The 16,475-nt window shown below is 48.7% G+C and overlaps 1 protein-coding gene across 1 annotated transcript in view; it reads right to left on the reverse strand.

Annotated features, from left to right (window-relative positions):
* The window catches only part of LOC136844161 (uncharacterized), a 340,577-nt gene that overhangs the window by 312,682 nt on the left and 11,420 nt on the right, over positions 1-16,475 (reverse strand). The gene's annotated exons all lie outside the window — the stretch shown is intronic.

Here is a 16,475-nt window from a genome sequence, read left to right on the forward strand (position 1 = left end):
AGCCTAGGCTGGACTGGCACCCCTGGGTTCCAGGGAACCTTGGGCAGTAGTTGCACCCATATATGGAGCATAGCTAGCAGTTATGGAGCATGGGTAGGACCAGGGGGTCCTGGACAAGTACACCTGGGTAGCAGGAGCACCCATGCATGGAGCACGGGTAGCAGCAGGGTGTCCCAGACCAGCCATCTAATACCCTTGACCAGACTGGTACCCTGGGGACTGGATGGCCCCAGTATAACTGTTGCACCTGTTCACAAAATCACTGTGCAAAGGTACCATAGCATGAGCAAAATCAGTCCTCTTCCTTAGAAAAGGACCAAATACAGGAGAGCCAGACATAGTAACCTCTTCTTCCTCCACTCGAAAGTATCGAAAGACGAAGGTAAGAGGTGATGGAAACTCCACAATGACCATCACTACCAAGGAATCCAATCCAAAGATTGGACCCATCAATAGTGTCTAAGCCACAGGACCAGGTTGTACTAACTCCTTTCTAATGGCCCCGAGGAGCCAAAGACATGAAGGGCACAGTGCTACCCTGCCACCAAGGCCATCAGGCCATGGAAGGCCCAGGAACATCGGACCATCGCTCCCCAAAAACTTCATTCAAAACTAAGTATTTCAGATGTGTTGGAATGTGGAAATACGCATCCTGCATGTCAAGTGTTATCATCCAGTCGCACAGCTGGATGGAGGATAACAATGAATGATTTGTCTCCATTTTGAACTTTGCCTTCTGTATGCAGAAGTTCAAAGCACTTACATCGAGGACTGGCCTCCATCCCCCGATGACTTGGGGTCTATGAACAAGCGGTTGTAAATCCTCTTGAAGTCCAGTCCTCCACTACCTCTGTGGTCTTCTTCCTTAGGAGGGACGACACTTCCTCCGTGAGAGCTACGAACTTCTCAGAGCCCTCCAAGTATGCTGTCAATGCGATCAGCAAATTCACGAGAGGAGGATATTCTAAGAACGGGACTGAGTAACCCTCCTTGAGAACTTTGATTGTCCAAGGCTCTGCGCCTCTTGCACTCCACCTCTGCCAGAAGACGGAGAATCTGGCCCCCACGGGCACATGAAGGATAGAGGAGTCACTTTTTGGAAGAGGTTTTGGCTGAAGTCCTCTTGATGGACTTATATGCACCTTGGAGAGGGGTCTCCAGAAACACTGTATGCCTCCATGAAAGGGATGCTGCAGCAGAGGGAAGACAGACTTGGCAAAAAAGGTAGAAAGATCCTTGGGGTGCTTCAAAGATTGTGCAAGAAGGTCTTGAGTTGATTTTTTCTGCAAATCGGTGGCAATCTCCTTCACCGCTGATTGAGAGAACAAATACTGCTTATCCAAGGGAGAGAATAAAAGCACAGACTTCTGAACAGACATCACTCCTTCTGTGGTGAAGGAGCACCACAACTCCCAGAGTCCCAAGGTGAAAAGACCCGCTATTTCGGAGGAGCCATCCCTCACTGCCTCATCCACAAAGGATAACACGCCCAGCCAATCCACGGCCAAATCGGACACTGAAATGTTGTGATCTTTTACTGTATTTTCCTGGCGATAGCTCCTATCGACTGGTCCAGAAAGCTGAAGACCTCCAGTACTTTAAACAAGTCCTTCACAAGGTGGTCCAACTCCGATGAAGCAAAGAAAACTTTAGCAGAAGAAAAAGCCGAGAGATGAGCCAAGTCTATCAAACCTGAGAAGTCTCTTTGGGAAGAGGTAGCACCTCCCAAGGATGAAGCGTCTCCGGTCGAGTAAGAGAGATATCTCCTGGGTGTCAATCTAGCGGGAGGAAAGGCAAAAGCGGCCTTCCCTTGTTCCCTCTTAACGGACAACCAATCCTCCACCTCTTTAAGCGTCTTTCTTGCATACGAAGAGAAAGCCATCTGAGGTAGGCACGAACTAGAATCTGCTTGGTTTCTCATCAGAAACATGGAAGCGGGCCACACTGAAGCAGCTGGTTGGAAGTGAGAGGGGAAGGTTGCCAAAAAATATCTCATCAAGGAAGCATATGCGGTAGGGGGGGGGGTCTGGTCCTACTTCTTCCTCTGCTGAAGAAACAGGAGACAAAGTAAGGTCTTGAAAAGGCTTATGTTAAGGGGAGCTTTATGCAGAAGGCCCAGTACAATCTCCAAATGCTTCTTGATACATGCGAAAGAAGGGTCTTCAGGTAAGGGAGAGGGAGATGTTGACGCCGTGTGCGTTCAGTAGAGGTTGGCACCAAACGCTTAGTGGGAGCCGAGTGCTCAGGGAAGCGAGGTGGGCACTCTGGAGTCTGAGACAGGATCTTTGGAGTACGAGACGGGCGCTCAAAGACTGGGAGGCGGTCTGGCGAACACTCGGGATGCTCATGTGGGTGTCCGTAAGATGAAGAGCGTTTCTTAGAAAAGAGCTTATGAGCTGAGTAATGAAGTTCAGCATGTGAACCCTCGGGCAAAGGGTGAGCGGGGAAGTGCCACGTACGGCAACCTGGTTGCGGGCTAGCGAAACAGTCTTTAGCACGCTTCGGAGAAAAAGGAGAGGCGTCTCTTCAAGGGACAAGATTCACCTGGGAAGTGCCAAAAATGCCTCTTATAACACTAGAGTCACTATCGGAGTCAGACGATAATTGGTGGGCGCTCACTGTCATGCCTTTCCAACGGCTGTCAGAACTACAAAGCACTGAATTGGATGAGGGGGCGACTGCCCATGGGCAAACCCTTCTAACCTCATTTGGACCTCTAGTATGTCTGCTCCAAGGTTCAGGGGAGTGTGACAGTGACCTTAGTCTGGGAGTGCCAGCAGGACGGACAGCCACCTCCTCCACTGGCACTGGCACTGACACTGGTACTTGTTTAATACTCTGCACTTCCTCCATAAGGATTTTAAGCGATTCACCCAACTTAGAGTATTAACTACGAGATCGAATTTACAATCGAACTTTCTCACGAGGCTGGCTACAGTACCAGGATCGGAAGCCTGGGGGCCAGGAATAGGAGTTGATGGAGAATTACTAGGAGGACTAAGGATGGGGGATAAGGCAAGGGCAGGAGAAGAAGGAATGTTACGGTCAATGAGTTGAATGTTAGTGACAGGTTCTACACTCTGAGCTCTACTCTCAACTCTAATGCCTTCCTCTTCCTATCTCTATCTAACTTATCCAAATGAGACTTAAGAACCTTCCATTTCCTCTCATCTCATCCAATACATTCATCACAAGTGAGATCTATTGAACACTCTTGTCCTCTACATTCTGCAAAGATCGTATGACTATTGCAGGTTACTTTGGTCATTCAGGTCTTGCAACCCTCCCTACAATAGCTAATACTTGATGAACTGGAATCAGACATCGTAAATAAACTGTAGAAAATCCACTAGGCTAAGCTGAAAAGCTACCAAAACAATGGGTACTTCACCAAATCCTTGGGAAAAGCTAAGAAAAAACCTCAAACTCAACCACCAAACCATTCAGTGTTGATGGTAAAGCCAGCAGAAAAGTAGAGACGATTGCTGTTACATTGTACCTATCATTCCCTGATAGAGGGCGGGGCAGACCTACACCATAAACAAATGAATCGCCATCAAGAAACTTCAGATTTTTAACTGCCGTATGAGTGGAATAATATAGCTTTGTAATTATTTGGTAAGTTACATATATGACATAAAGTTTTATATATACTTACCATGTAATTACATTGCTTACAGTTTCACTCGCCGGCAGCTTAAAAATTTTGAAATTCCCCGTAGCACTAGTGTCGGTGTAGGTGATTAGTCCCCACCCACTTTCAGGGTAAGCGAGGAACGACTTCACCTGAGAGCTCAGTTGATTTTTGCCCTTCTTTCCATATGAGGGGAGGGGAGGGCTTTGGTCTGTAACTCCTTTGTAAGTATATATAAAACTTTATTTTATCATAAAAATTGCATTTTTATATATGTAACTTACCAAGTAATTACATTGCTGAATCCCAAACTGACATGGAGGTGGGGTATGGGTTTTTCTAACCCAAAACATTATGGATGATAATGAGTTAGGCTTTAGAGAATAGAAATTATTAACATTGGTACAATGCTTGTTGTTCCTTACCTGATAAGTGAGCTGCTGCAGGTAGATACTGCATCTGGTCAGCGCTCACCTTAACCATGTAGGTGTGGCGAGTTGGCCAGACGCACCTCTACATCAGTGGGTATTTTGCAGCAAGGGATGAACCCGGTGACTAACAAAGTGTACAAGTAGCCAGTTGCCCCTGCCCTGGGCACAGTACTGACAAAACAAATGACCAGAATCAAAAAGCACTAACATCACCTACACCATAAAATACAAAAACACCCCACGGCCCTAGAGTACAGGCGGTCCCCGGTTTCGACGGGGTTCCGCTTCTTGCGCGTCAGTCGAAAATCTGAACATCGTCGAAAACAAAAATCATAAGAAAACCTTACTTTAATGCTCTGGGTGCATTGAAAACGATGTAAACTGCATTATTATTGAGTTTTACATCAAAAAAACCTTCAAATTATGATTATTCTGCCATTTGGGGCCATATTTTCTTCGCGTCGGAAACGACACGGCCAGTAACCCCGGAACATGCGTCCGAAGAGAAATAATTTCTGATGAATATATTTGAAAAGCGCCAGAACCTCGAACGTCGAAGTCGGAACCGTCAGAAACCGGGACTGCCTGTACTACAATTTTCAAAAGCAGCTTCCACATCACGAAGACAATGGGTCGCGAAGATAGACTTGCACCTCCAGTAAGTCGCTTGAAGAACTGATGATAGGGACAGGTTGTGCTTGAAGGCTAACGATGTGGAGACCACTCTGATCTCGTAAGCCTTAGCTCTGACGGACGATAAAGCCTCCTCTCCAATCTGAGAATGGACTTCGGAGATCAGATCCTTCAAGAAGAAAACAAGCTGTTCATGGATAGGGCAAGAGACGAATTTCTAACTGAGCACCATAAATTACTCGTAGGACCTCAAATTTTCTCTGTTCTGTGCAAGTAGTACCTCAGTGCTCTTACTGGGCACAGAACTCTCTCCTCCTCATCTGGGCCCAGTATTTCCATTAGGCTTTTAATTGTGAAGGAACGAGGCCAGGGTTTGGTTGGGTCTTTATTTTTAACTAAAAAGCCCAGGTGAAAGAACATACGACATCACCTTGGGAAAATCCGACTCTCTCATCAAGCGCGTGCACCCCACTGACCCTTTTGGTGGTTGCTAATGCTACAAAAAAAAGGGTCTTCCTGGTAAGATCTCATTGAGAAGCAGAACAAAGAGACTCGAAGCAAGGTCCCGAGAGCCACTTCAAAACTATGTCCAAATTCCAATAGACAGCCTCTTGCCCCTTGGATTTGGAGGTATCAAAGGATTTTAGGAGGTCGGACAGGTCTTGATTGGCTGAGATATCCACTCCTCTATGCCGAAACACCGAGCTCAACATAGCCCTGTATCCTCTGCTCTTCTAGGAGGAAAGGCCCCTAGATGTCCTCAAGTACAGGAGAAAATCAGCAATGTCTGCTCCAGACGTCTTAGAAGATGAGATGTCATGTCATCTACACCAGGCTCTGAAGACTTGTCCACTTGGCTGGATAGACCTTGTCGGAAGAGGGGCGTTAACATTTCTTGATTGGCTGAGAGATCCATTCCTCTGTGCCGAAACACCGAGCTCAACATAGCCCTGTATCCTCTGATCTTCGGGGAGGAAAGACCCCTAGATGTCCTCAAGTACAGGATAAAATCAGCAATGTCTGCTTCACAAATCTTAGAAGACGAGATGTCATGTCTTCTACACCAGGCTCTGAAGATTGTCTACTTGACTTGATAGACCTTGTCGGAAGAGGGGCGTCTACACTTCACAATTTCTTTTGAAGTTGCTCTTGAAAACCCCTTCTGTCTGAGGAGTTTCCTGGCAGTCTGAACCCTGTCAGGGCCAGAGTGGACAGTCCTTGGTGGAAACGCCTGAAGTGGGGCTGTCTGAGCAGATTTGGTCTCTGTGGTAACAACCTTGGGAAGTCTGTGAGCAGCTTGAGGAGATCTGGAAACCATTCCTGTTGTGGCCAGAATGGGGCCACTAGAGTCATCGTGACGTTCATGTGGCTGAAGAACTTGTTGAGGACTTACTGTATCATGCAGAATGGTGGGAAGGCGTGGAGATCCTTGTGTGACCAGTCTCATACCATGGCATCTTCTGAAGTGTGAAACTCCTGTACCTCTCTCCCTGGAGGGAGACCTTGAAAGATCCCAAGAAACCCTCCTCAGCTACCTGGTTGTACTATGAGACAATTGGAGGACCGACAGCCAAAGCACGCCGGGCAGCCGAACTCCGAAGAAAGACAAAATCATCATTGGAGCTCTCTCTGTCCATCTCGCGCCTCTCAGAACAGCCAAAAGGAAAAGAGAACAGGTGAGGAGAAAGAGTACTCTTATCTGTCCTGCCAGGAAGACAGCAGGAGGTGGACTGTGAGCGATAATCAACCAAAGGATATGATTGCCACACGGGGGAAGAAGAGCGCTTGTGCCATGGCAAAGCGCTTTCCTGAGAAGAGCAGAAAGTTTACTCAAACAGTGCCGAGAACCCGATTTGGAAAAACCAAGCAGGGCTGAGCCAAGCTGCACCAAACAGAACCGATCACGCAAACACAATCCAGACTGGGTGGTAAGTGGTGGACTGAGAGGCAAGCAGGGCGAGCTGAGCCAGTCTCATGAACGCAACCATGGGCTGGGCAGGGCGAGAAAGCCAAGCGAGCCGAGCCGGTCGCACGAACGCAATTGGAACTGGACAGGGCGGAACTCGTCTGCTGTGAACTAGCACTAATTTCCTGAACTCTAAACTCCCTTAAGGCCGAGGCCCCTTGAGAAGAAGGTTTGGAGGGGAAATTCTGTGTCTGCTATCCTGCATGCTAAGACACAAGAATGAAACCCATCCAAGCAACCAAAGCAGCTGGCAACCAGTATCGAGACACCCGGGGGTCTCGGCACCAAGACATCCGGGTCTCAGCACTTTCTCTCGTCCTGTGCCTCTTGCCAGGAGAATGCTCGTGATTCTTAGAATTCGAGCGACCTACAAGACTCCCAAAAATCGGGAGCAGCTGCTTTTCCTGAGAAATTGAAAAGAGCCAGGCACAGAACTAGTCTTAGACGCAGACTTGTTAGACTGGCAATGAGGGCGTGGCCTCTTGAGGCTGCGCTCTCGCAGCCCCCGAAACGTGAGACCCCAGAGGAGAATGAGAATCGGCTCCCGCCCGAGGGCAGGAAGAGCCAACGAGAGAAAATTGCCTCCCAGAAGTGAGGCAGTCCCTTAGAAGTCCCGCAGGACTTCCAAAGGGAACCTCTTCCCTGCTTCTTCTGGTGTCTGAACCGACAGGATTGAGACACCAGGCTGGGAACCCGACCGAGCACTGGTAAGCACTCAGGGAGCGCTTGTAGTGCTGGCAGGAAGAGCCAAGATACCTGGGTACCTCGACCCTTTCTCTCGCACTGCTCCTGAACTGGGCTGGGGAGAATACTCTCCAGACCAGATCGGGATACTCAATATTCCACAGAATCTCAAACCCTTGGAGTGGCTTGCGAACGAGTACCAGAAGCAGCATCTGTCTTAGAGGTGGAAACTCTAGGACTGGGAACGGGAGCAAAAACCCAGGTCTGCACCCGCGGCTCCCGAAACACAAAACCCAGGGGTATGCGAATCAGTTCCCGAACCCGAAGGTCGGGAGGAGCCAACGAGAAACCCACTGCCTCCTCAGAAGGAGGCAGTTCCTAGACGCCCAAAGGACTTCAAGGGGGAAGAAACAGCCTTCCTCTCCTTCAGCCGACAGAGGTCTATCTGGTTTCCCGGGACCCCCTCGAACCTCTGGAGAGGAAGGGAAGAGGCAGCAGAAGATGAAATCGAAGATAAGCTGAAGAAGACAGCAACTACCTCCACAGGGCGACTCCTTTCACCCTCACTGACATCTTCTACAGGATGGTGGACATGAAACATCGTAACCTCCAGGGCAGCTAGGCAGGATCACAACAGAAGTGGCCCAGGATGTGACCACCAGGAGAAGCAGCAGGCACAATCAGGACAGCTGAAGCAGGAGCTACGGAAGTGGTTCGGAAGGCAGGAGCTACAGCAGCAGACAGGAACGTTGAACGTCACCAGCGGTGACAGGAGCAACAGGACGGCTGCAGCAGGAGGCCAGGAGGAGGTGCTCAGAGACTTGTCACCAAGTCAACAGCAATGACAGCGATTGATCCACATTGGCGGGAACAGAGTCAGAATGATCCCGACGTGGATCTATGCCATTCCAACCAGGTACAGGCAGTCCCCGGTTATCGGCGATCCAGTTTTTCGACACTTGTCTAGCAATGAAAATCGGCAATTTTCGGTGCCGATATGTGCCGATTTCCACTTATCGGTGCCGATACATACCCAACAGAGGCGCTGATAACTGAAAATCGCTGAAAAAGCCCCGAAAGTAGGATTTTCGGTTATCGGCGATTTTTGCTTATCGTCATGCCGTCGGAGGAGCCCCCTGAGAAGAGGTCACCTGAGCACCGCCCCCTCGCAGTCTTCGCCCGGCGAGTGAGCGAAGAGGGCGAAGGAGAGACAGAAGAACCTACAGGGAGAGAGAAGGAAGAAGGGGAGGGCACCAAGGTCGCCATGGAAGCGAAACTCACCAATGACGCCCACAACCTCCCCCCCCAACAACTCTTCCATGGCCCAGGCGGCAAAAAACAACACTCAGCACAAGTAGAAAGGGAGCAGCCACGCCCTTGCACACGGAGGGCATGAGTCCAAGAAGGGGAGTGAACTTTTTACGTCCCGATCAATCAAGGGGAGCAAAGTTATTACATCCCAGTCCAATATATCCGAACGTACAGGGGAATGCCTTCAGTATCTAATTAAAGGACTACTGGAAGAGAAGCATTACCACTCAGTTACACTCCTCTAAATACTGGAAGAGAAGCATTACCACTCGGTTACGCCCCTCTAAATACACCCTTGGCCATCAAACCCAAGACACAGAAGCAGGGGAACAACGGCCTATGCAAGGTTATCACAAATCGTGGGTTTGATGAAAAAGGTTGAAGCCAGGGAGGCTGGAGCCACAGGCAAGAAGAATCCTATTACTTTCTGCAGCAAGTCTGTCAATAAAGCTGCACAAGCTGTCAGAGGGGAGCTGTGATCCACATCACCTTCTTGTTCCAACAAAACAGGGGATAGATACGACTCCTGAAGGGCCTGGGCAGAAGAAGAGGGGTCTCTCTTAAGCAAACTTAAGATGTCAGCTAGTTGACACTGAATCGGCGCTAGCGATGGGTCTGTTGAATCGGCAGCAGGTGTCAAAGGGTTAGCTGTCGTCAGGCGTTTGGCATCTGGCGCCAGACGCATCAGAGAATGTGCAGATCGTTCCATGGAAGGCAGAGTCCATCCATGTACTAAAGTCTTGGGTGCTGAAGGGGCCTTGGATACTGAAGAGCACTTGTGCGATGACAGGCGCTCAGGCGTAACTAGAGGGTCAGGCACTACTGGGCGCTCAGCGCTACTGAGCTTCCGAGCATAACTGGGAGGTTGGCTGCTCTTGGGCACTCGTGAGAATACGAAGAGTGTTTTGGTGCAGATGAACGCATGGGTTGCTGTATAGGAAGTTTTGGGAAGTTGCAACAAGTCCGACTGAGGGGACAACTGCCCATGGGCAGACCCGACCAACCTCCCTTCGGCCTCCGGTATGACTGCTCCTATGTGTAGGGGAGTACGCCAGTGACCTTTGCCTAGGAGCATCGACGGGACGAGCAGCCGCCTCCTCAACTGACACTTCACTACACTATCATTTTTTTCCACTTTATCCATAAGAATACGCACTGAAGTACCCAATTGGGTCACTGCATCCACTATTAACCCCACTTTAACATCGAAATTATACACAAGTTTTGACTCAAGGCTGGCAAGGGGATCGGGATCAGAAGTGAGGGAGATGGGTAAAGGAGCAGGTTGAAAAGTCAAAGGACTGGGAACAGGTGACACAGTGGGAACAGGCATGGATAAGGCAGGAATATTATCATCAGCAGGACTATCTACGGTCTTGCTACCTACTGTCTTATTCTTGGCTCTAGCAGCCGCCTTATGTTTTCTATCTCTGTCTAATTTCACTAAATAAGACCCCAAAACCTTCCATTTTTTTTAGCATCCCACTCAGAGCATTCATCACAGGCTCAATTAATTGAACACTCTCATCCCCTACATTGTATACACATACAGTGAGAGTTATATTTCTCTTTAGTAAGTCTTGCATTACAGCCTTTGCTACAATAGTGTGGGCTAGTAGCGCTAGAGCCAGACATACTAACTAACAAGTCAACAATATGAAGTTTTTATGATAAAACAAAGTTTTATGAATACTTACCTGGCAGTTATATATATATAGCTTAATCCCTGTCGAACCGGCAGATTTTTCATTCCCGTTTTCAGTTCCTCAGATCATCTCTTGCCCTACCTGTCTCCTGAGGGGAGGAGGGTGGGGTTTAAAATATATATATAACTGCCAGGTAAGTATTCATAAAACTTTGTTTTATCATAAAAACTTCATTTTTACGAATAGAACTTACCTGGCAGTTATATATATATAGCTGATTCACACATTTGGAGGGTGGTGAAAGACAGCCAACATCGTTGGGAAACAACTAAAAATCGTAGGTAAACACCTTGATTACTTACCTGCTAAGGTAGCTGACTTCAAAGATCCCTGCCTCTTGAGTCGCTTTCCCTTAGGAGCGCCAGCCAGGTGAAGACCTGTTATGCTGAAACAACTCAATCGAGTCTGTCAAACGGGGTGAGACCAACAACGTGACTAGACTTCTGTACTTCCTATTCCCCCTTCTATTACCTGTAACCTTACTCAATCTAACCACCTAAACTTGCAGACTAGATATACACCTATCTAGTTAGACTGGGGTTGCTGTTCCCACAAGGAAGCTTCCTCAGACAACCATAAAAACACCAGCCCAATTACAGGTATCCCAAACAAAAGTTAAGGTTGAGGGGAGGCAGTAACTCCTTTACCCAATACCGGCCGTAGCTACATATGGGCCCAAGGTGTAACATTTCTCATAATCGACTCTTACCTCTCTGAGGTAATGAGAAGCGAAAACAGAGTCGCTTCTCCAAAAAGTGGCATCCATTATTTGTTTAACTGACATATTCTTCCTATATGCCAGAGAAGTTGCAATGGCTCTTATTTCGTGAGCCTTCACCTTCAACAAACCAAAGGTCTCCTCTTCACATAAAAGGTGAGCTTCTCTTATTGTCTCCCTCAAAAAGAATGATAACGCATTCTTCGAGAGGGGCTTTTGCGGATCCTTCACTGAACACCACAAGGAACTGGAAGGACCTCTTAAGTCCTTTGTCCTAGAAATATATGCTTTGAGGGCTCTAACTGGACAGAGGAGTCTCTCCTCCTCTTGGCCCACTAAATCAGTGAGGTTAGGAACCTCAAACGTCCCCGGCCAGGGTTTGGAAGGGTTCTCATTCTTAGCAAGGAAGTCGAGCCTTAATGCGCAAATTGCTCCATTACGATTGAAGCCTACTTGCTTCTGAATAGCCTGAATCTCGCTGACCCTTTTTGCTGTAGCAAGAGCCAGCAGGAAAAGAGTTTTCTTGTTGCACGTCTCTCAGGGTTGCTCACAGATGGGTTCGAACTTCCTGCTGCACAAGAACTTCAAAACCACATCCAAATTCCAGGACGGGGTCTCAAAGTCTGCTTTGTTGTTTGAAAGACTTTAAAAGGTCTCTCAAGTCTCTATCTTGAGACAAATCTATGCCTCTGTGCCTAAAGATGGTAGACAGCAAGCTTCTGTATCCTTTTATGGTGGATACGGCCAGCTTAGAATCTTGCCTGAGGGACAAGAGAAAATCAGCTATCTGGCTCACAGAGGTAGTGGTGGTTGGAAACCTTATGCTGCTTACACCAAGATCTAAAAGTTTCCCACTTTGATTGGTAAACTCTCTGTGAAGAGACCCTCCTCGCTCTGGCGATAGCTCTCGCAGCTTGAGCTGAAAATCCTCTCGCTCTGACAAGCTTCGATAGTCTGAATGCAGTCAGTTGAAGAGCGAGGGGGTTTTGATGATACCTCTCGAAGTGGGGCTGTCTGAGAAGCCTTGGACTTGGGGGAAGACTTCTCGGAAAGTCCACTAACATCTCCACCACCTCTGTGAACCACTCTCTTGCTGGCCAAAAGGGGGCTATCAGGTCATTCTCCTGAATCTAGGAGGGCGAATTTCTTGACTACTAGATTGATAATCTTGAACGGAGGAAACGCATAAGTGTCTATCCCCGTCCAGTCCATCAAGAAGGCGTCTACTGCTATTGCTTCTCTGTCCGGGACTAGAGAGCAGTAGTTGGGGATTCTCTTGTTCTGGCTGGAGGCGAAGAGTCTATTGAAGGCCTCCCCCATAACCTCCACAGTTTCTGGCAAATTTGAAGATTGAGAGTCCATTCTGTGGGCAGAACTTGCCCTCTTCTGCTGAGCATGTCTGCTCTTACATTCTTCTGCCCCTGCACGAATCTCGTCAACAGCTCCACTCCGTGGTCTTTTGTCCACAGAAGGAGCTCTCTTGCTGTTTCGTAAAGAGGCAAAGAATGAGTCCCTCCTTGTTTGCTGATATACGCTAGAGCCGTGGTGTTGTCGGAATTCACTTCTATTACTTTCCCGCGACAGATTCCTTTGAAGGCTTTTAAACCTAACCAAATGGCCATCAACTCTTTCCTGTTGATGTGCCATCCGATTTGTCCCTCTTCCCAAGAGCCTGAAACCTCCTTGTTCTCCAGTGTTGCTCCCCATCCTGACTCCGAAGCGTCTGAGAACAACACTAGGTCTGGGTTCTTTCTGCGTAGGGAGATTCCTTCCCCTAAGATCGACGGATCCAGCCACCAACTCAGATGCTTCTTGATCTCTGCTGGAATGTGGAAGGAAAATGAGTACTCCTGATTCTTCCTGTCCCAGATTCTTGAAAGGAAGTGTTGCAGAGGTCTGAGATGCAACCTTCCCAGAGAGACAAATTTCTCGAGCGAGGAGAGGGTGCCCAACAAACTCATCCACTCCCTCGCCGAGCACTTCTGCCTCCCCAGGAAATACTGAACCTTCTCGAGGCACTTGGTTTGCCTTTCTTGTGAGGGAGAAGCCCGAAAACGAGCTGAGTCCAGAACTATCCCCAAATAAAGAATCGTCTGACTCGGTTCGGTCTGGGACTTCTCCTTGTTGATAATGAGACCCAGATCCTGAGCCATCAGAAACGCCTTGCGAAGTCCTCCAGACACCTGTTCTTCGACTGGGACCTTATCAGCCAGTCGCCTAGGTACAGGGATACTCTTATCCCCTCTTGATGAAGCCATCCTGCCACATTTGACATTACTCTGGTGAACACTTGAGGGGCTGTGCTGAGGCCGAAACAAAGAGCTTTGAACTGGAAGCATTTGTCCTGGATTACAAACCTTAAAAACTTCCTTGAAGTCGGGTGGATGGGTATATGAAAGTAAGCGTCCTGCAGGTCCAGGGATACCATCCAGTCCCCTGGGCGGACTGCTGCCAGCACAGACTGAGTCGTCTCTATGGTAAACTTGGTCTTCTCCACAAATCCGTTCAATGTGCTGACATCCAGGACCGGTCTCCATCCACCCGAACTCTTGGGCACTAAAACAGACGACTCAGAACCCTGGGGATCCTAGATCCAAAACTGGTTCTATCATTCCTTTCTCCAACATCTGGTCTACTAGATTCAGGAGTGCCCCTTGTTTCATTGCGTTCGAGTACTGAGCCACTAGGGCTCGTGGCGTTGTTGAAAGTGGCGGTTTTCCCGTAAAGGGAATCTTGTACCCTTCCTTGATGACTGAGAGGGACCAGGTGTCCGCCCCTCTTGCTTCCCATGCCTGCCAAAAGTGAGACAGCCTTGCTCCTACTGCTGTCTGGAGGACTTGTTTCTCAATTCCTAGAGCGTGTTCTAAACGTCCTTCTGTTCGCTTTACCCCCTGTTTCTTGTCTTCTTCCTCTGAATTCAGTTCTAGAGGGAACTCTTCCCCAAAGGGCTGCTGAACTTTCTTTTCCTCCTTTTTGGCAGCTGGAGGAATCGCCGAGGAAACCTCCCAGCCGAGCGAGTAAGTAGATCTTGCGTAGCTTTATGTGCCAGAGTCTGAGAAATATCCCTGACCAAGGACTCCGGAAACAAATGTCCGAGAGGGGGCGTATAGGAGCTCTGCCTTCTGTGCGACTGTAGTAGATTTGGAAGTGAAGGAGCATAACAAAGCCCTCTTCTTCAAAATCCCTGCAGTAAAAAGAGAAGCCATCTCATTTGCTCCATCCCTTAGAGCCTTATCCATACAGGCCATAATACTGGAAAGGTCTTCAATTCCTGTTGCCTGAATGGTTTCCGTCCTCTTGGATAGAATTCCAACAGACCAGTCTAAAACACTAAACACTTCAAAAGACCTAAAAATTCCTTTAATGAGATGGTCTAGTTTCGTCATCGACCACATCACCTTAGCTGAGTTAAGGGCATGTCTTCTAGAAGAGTCTACTATACCAGAGAAGTCCCCTGGGAGGAGGCAGGTACTCCCAGGCCAAGAGCTTCTCCAGTCTCATACCACATGCCCGCCTTCAAGCAAGCCTAGCTGGAGGAAACGAGAAGGAGGACTTCACAGCTTGCCTACGCTCCTTAAGCCAGTTATCAATCCTGGTCAGAGCCTTCTTCGCAGAAATGGAAAGTTTCACTTTAATAAAGGCTGACTGCTTCCTCGATTTCTTCCTGTTAAACTGGGACTGAGGAGAATGAGGAGCAGCAGGTTTAAACTCCTCCCCATACAGCTCCAAAAGAGAGCGAGAAAGAACCTTATAATCATCAGCCGCATTAGAAGGTTTATCTTCGTCCTCCGAAACGTCTTCCAAATCATGCATTCCTTCCAACTCCGTCTCTTTCTCTTCTTGCTGTATTGCGCCTGGGGAGGACGTACGATCGCCGAATGCGTCCTGGCGGCGAGAGCTGGTTGCGTCCTGACAAACCGCCCTAGAAGCGTCCTGATGTCGAGAGCTGGATGCGTCCTGGTATCGAGAGCTGGAAGCGCCCTGGCGCCGAGCGTTGGATACGCCCTGGCGCCGAATTGGATGCGTCCTGGACGCCGAGAGGAGGATGCGTCCTGGCGCCGAGAGAATTCACTGCGTTCTTTCCTTCCTGGAGAACCGAAGTCGTTATCTTGCCGAACAAAGGAAGAATGTTTCCGGCGAGAGGAAGAAAATTCTTGTCGTTTATAGCATGGAGATGAGAAGGGTCGAGCCTCAGGAGAAGAACCCTGAGGTTTTTGCTTGGGAGAAAAGAGAAGACTCTTATGTCCCAAGCTAGAACTGCGCCGCTTGTTGACTCGAACGGGAGAGGGATCCAGTTCTCTCTTATCTCTAGAAGAAACCTCAGCAGGCGTCTCCCTTCTAGATCTCTTCACTGGTAACTTGGAGTCTTTACGTCTGACCGACTGGTGGGGAGGACAGCTAAAGGCCTGAACAAGAGAAGCCAATTGGCCTTGCATGACGGTCATAAAGGATTTAGCCGCAGCCGCTGCATCTTGAGGTTCCGAGGGAGAAGGTTGTCGAGCGAAGCTGGGAGAAGGAGAAGGGTCTCTCGAGGATTCTCCGCAAGCAGAAAGAAGAGGAGATCTCTCCCTCTGTACAACGAGAGGAGAACATTCCAAAAAAGGTCTTGACCTTTTCGCTGGAGAGACGTTCCGGTCGTCGTCGGAAGCAAAAGATTCAGGGCTACTCCACGCACCCGAAAGGGGAGAGCGAGTACGAGGTTGATCCTCTTGCTGCAACCATCTTCTTTTAGTCGGTCTCGAATCCTCATACTGCCATCTACGTCTAGGAGAGGGGCTAGGAGAAGACGCAAGCCCTTCTGACACGCCTTTCCTGTGGCGGTCATAAGCAGCCTGGGAAAAGGCAACAGGACTGCTTGAGGCGACGGCTGACCGAGGATACGTCCCTCTCACCCCCTTTCGATCGTCGACGTACCTTCTCCCTTGGTCCTGGGAGCTTGGTAGAGGTCTAGATCTAGGGGCATGACAGGGTCGATCAGTCGCCACCTCCACTGCACTAGCACAAACACTATCACAAACTTCACTAGTACTCTTACCTTTCTTCAAGGCTGCAAGTTGATCCTTTAATTCTTTCATCTCAGCCGCCATCCTGGCGAACTGAGGGTCCAAAACAGCAGATACAGTTCCTGTAGAAGGAGCAGGGGTTACCACCTCGGGAGAAGGATCTACTTCTAAGGGTGATTTAGGAATAGAAGGGTTAAAAGAAATGTCTAGGCTAACATCACTCACAGACCTAGATTTAGATTTAGAAGCTCTCCTTAACTTATCCATTTCTAATTTACGCACATAGCGTTTCATTTCCATCCATTTCTTTTCATCCAAACCCTCGCATTCTTTACATCTTTTATCCAAGGCACACTCAAAACCCCTGCACCCTAAACAAACAGTGTGAG

This window comes from Macrobrachium rosenbergii, chromosome 12 (assembly GCF_040412425.1).
Source record: "Macrobrachium rosenbergii isolate ZJJX-2024 chromosome 12, ASM4041242v1, whole genome shotgun sequence".
Classification (NCBI taxonomy): Eukaryota; Metazoa; Arthropoda; class Malacostraca; order Decapoda; family Palaemonidae; genus Macrobrachium; species Macrobrachium rosenbergii.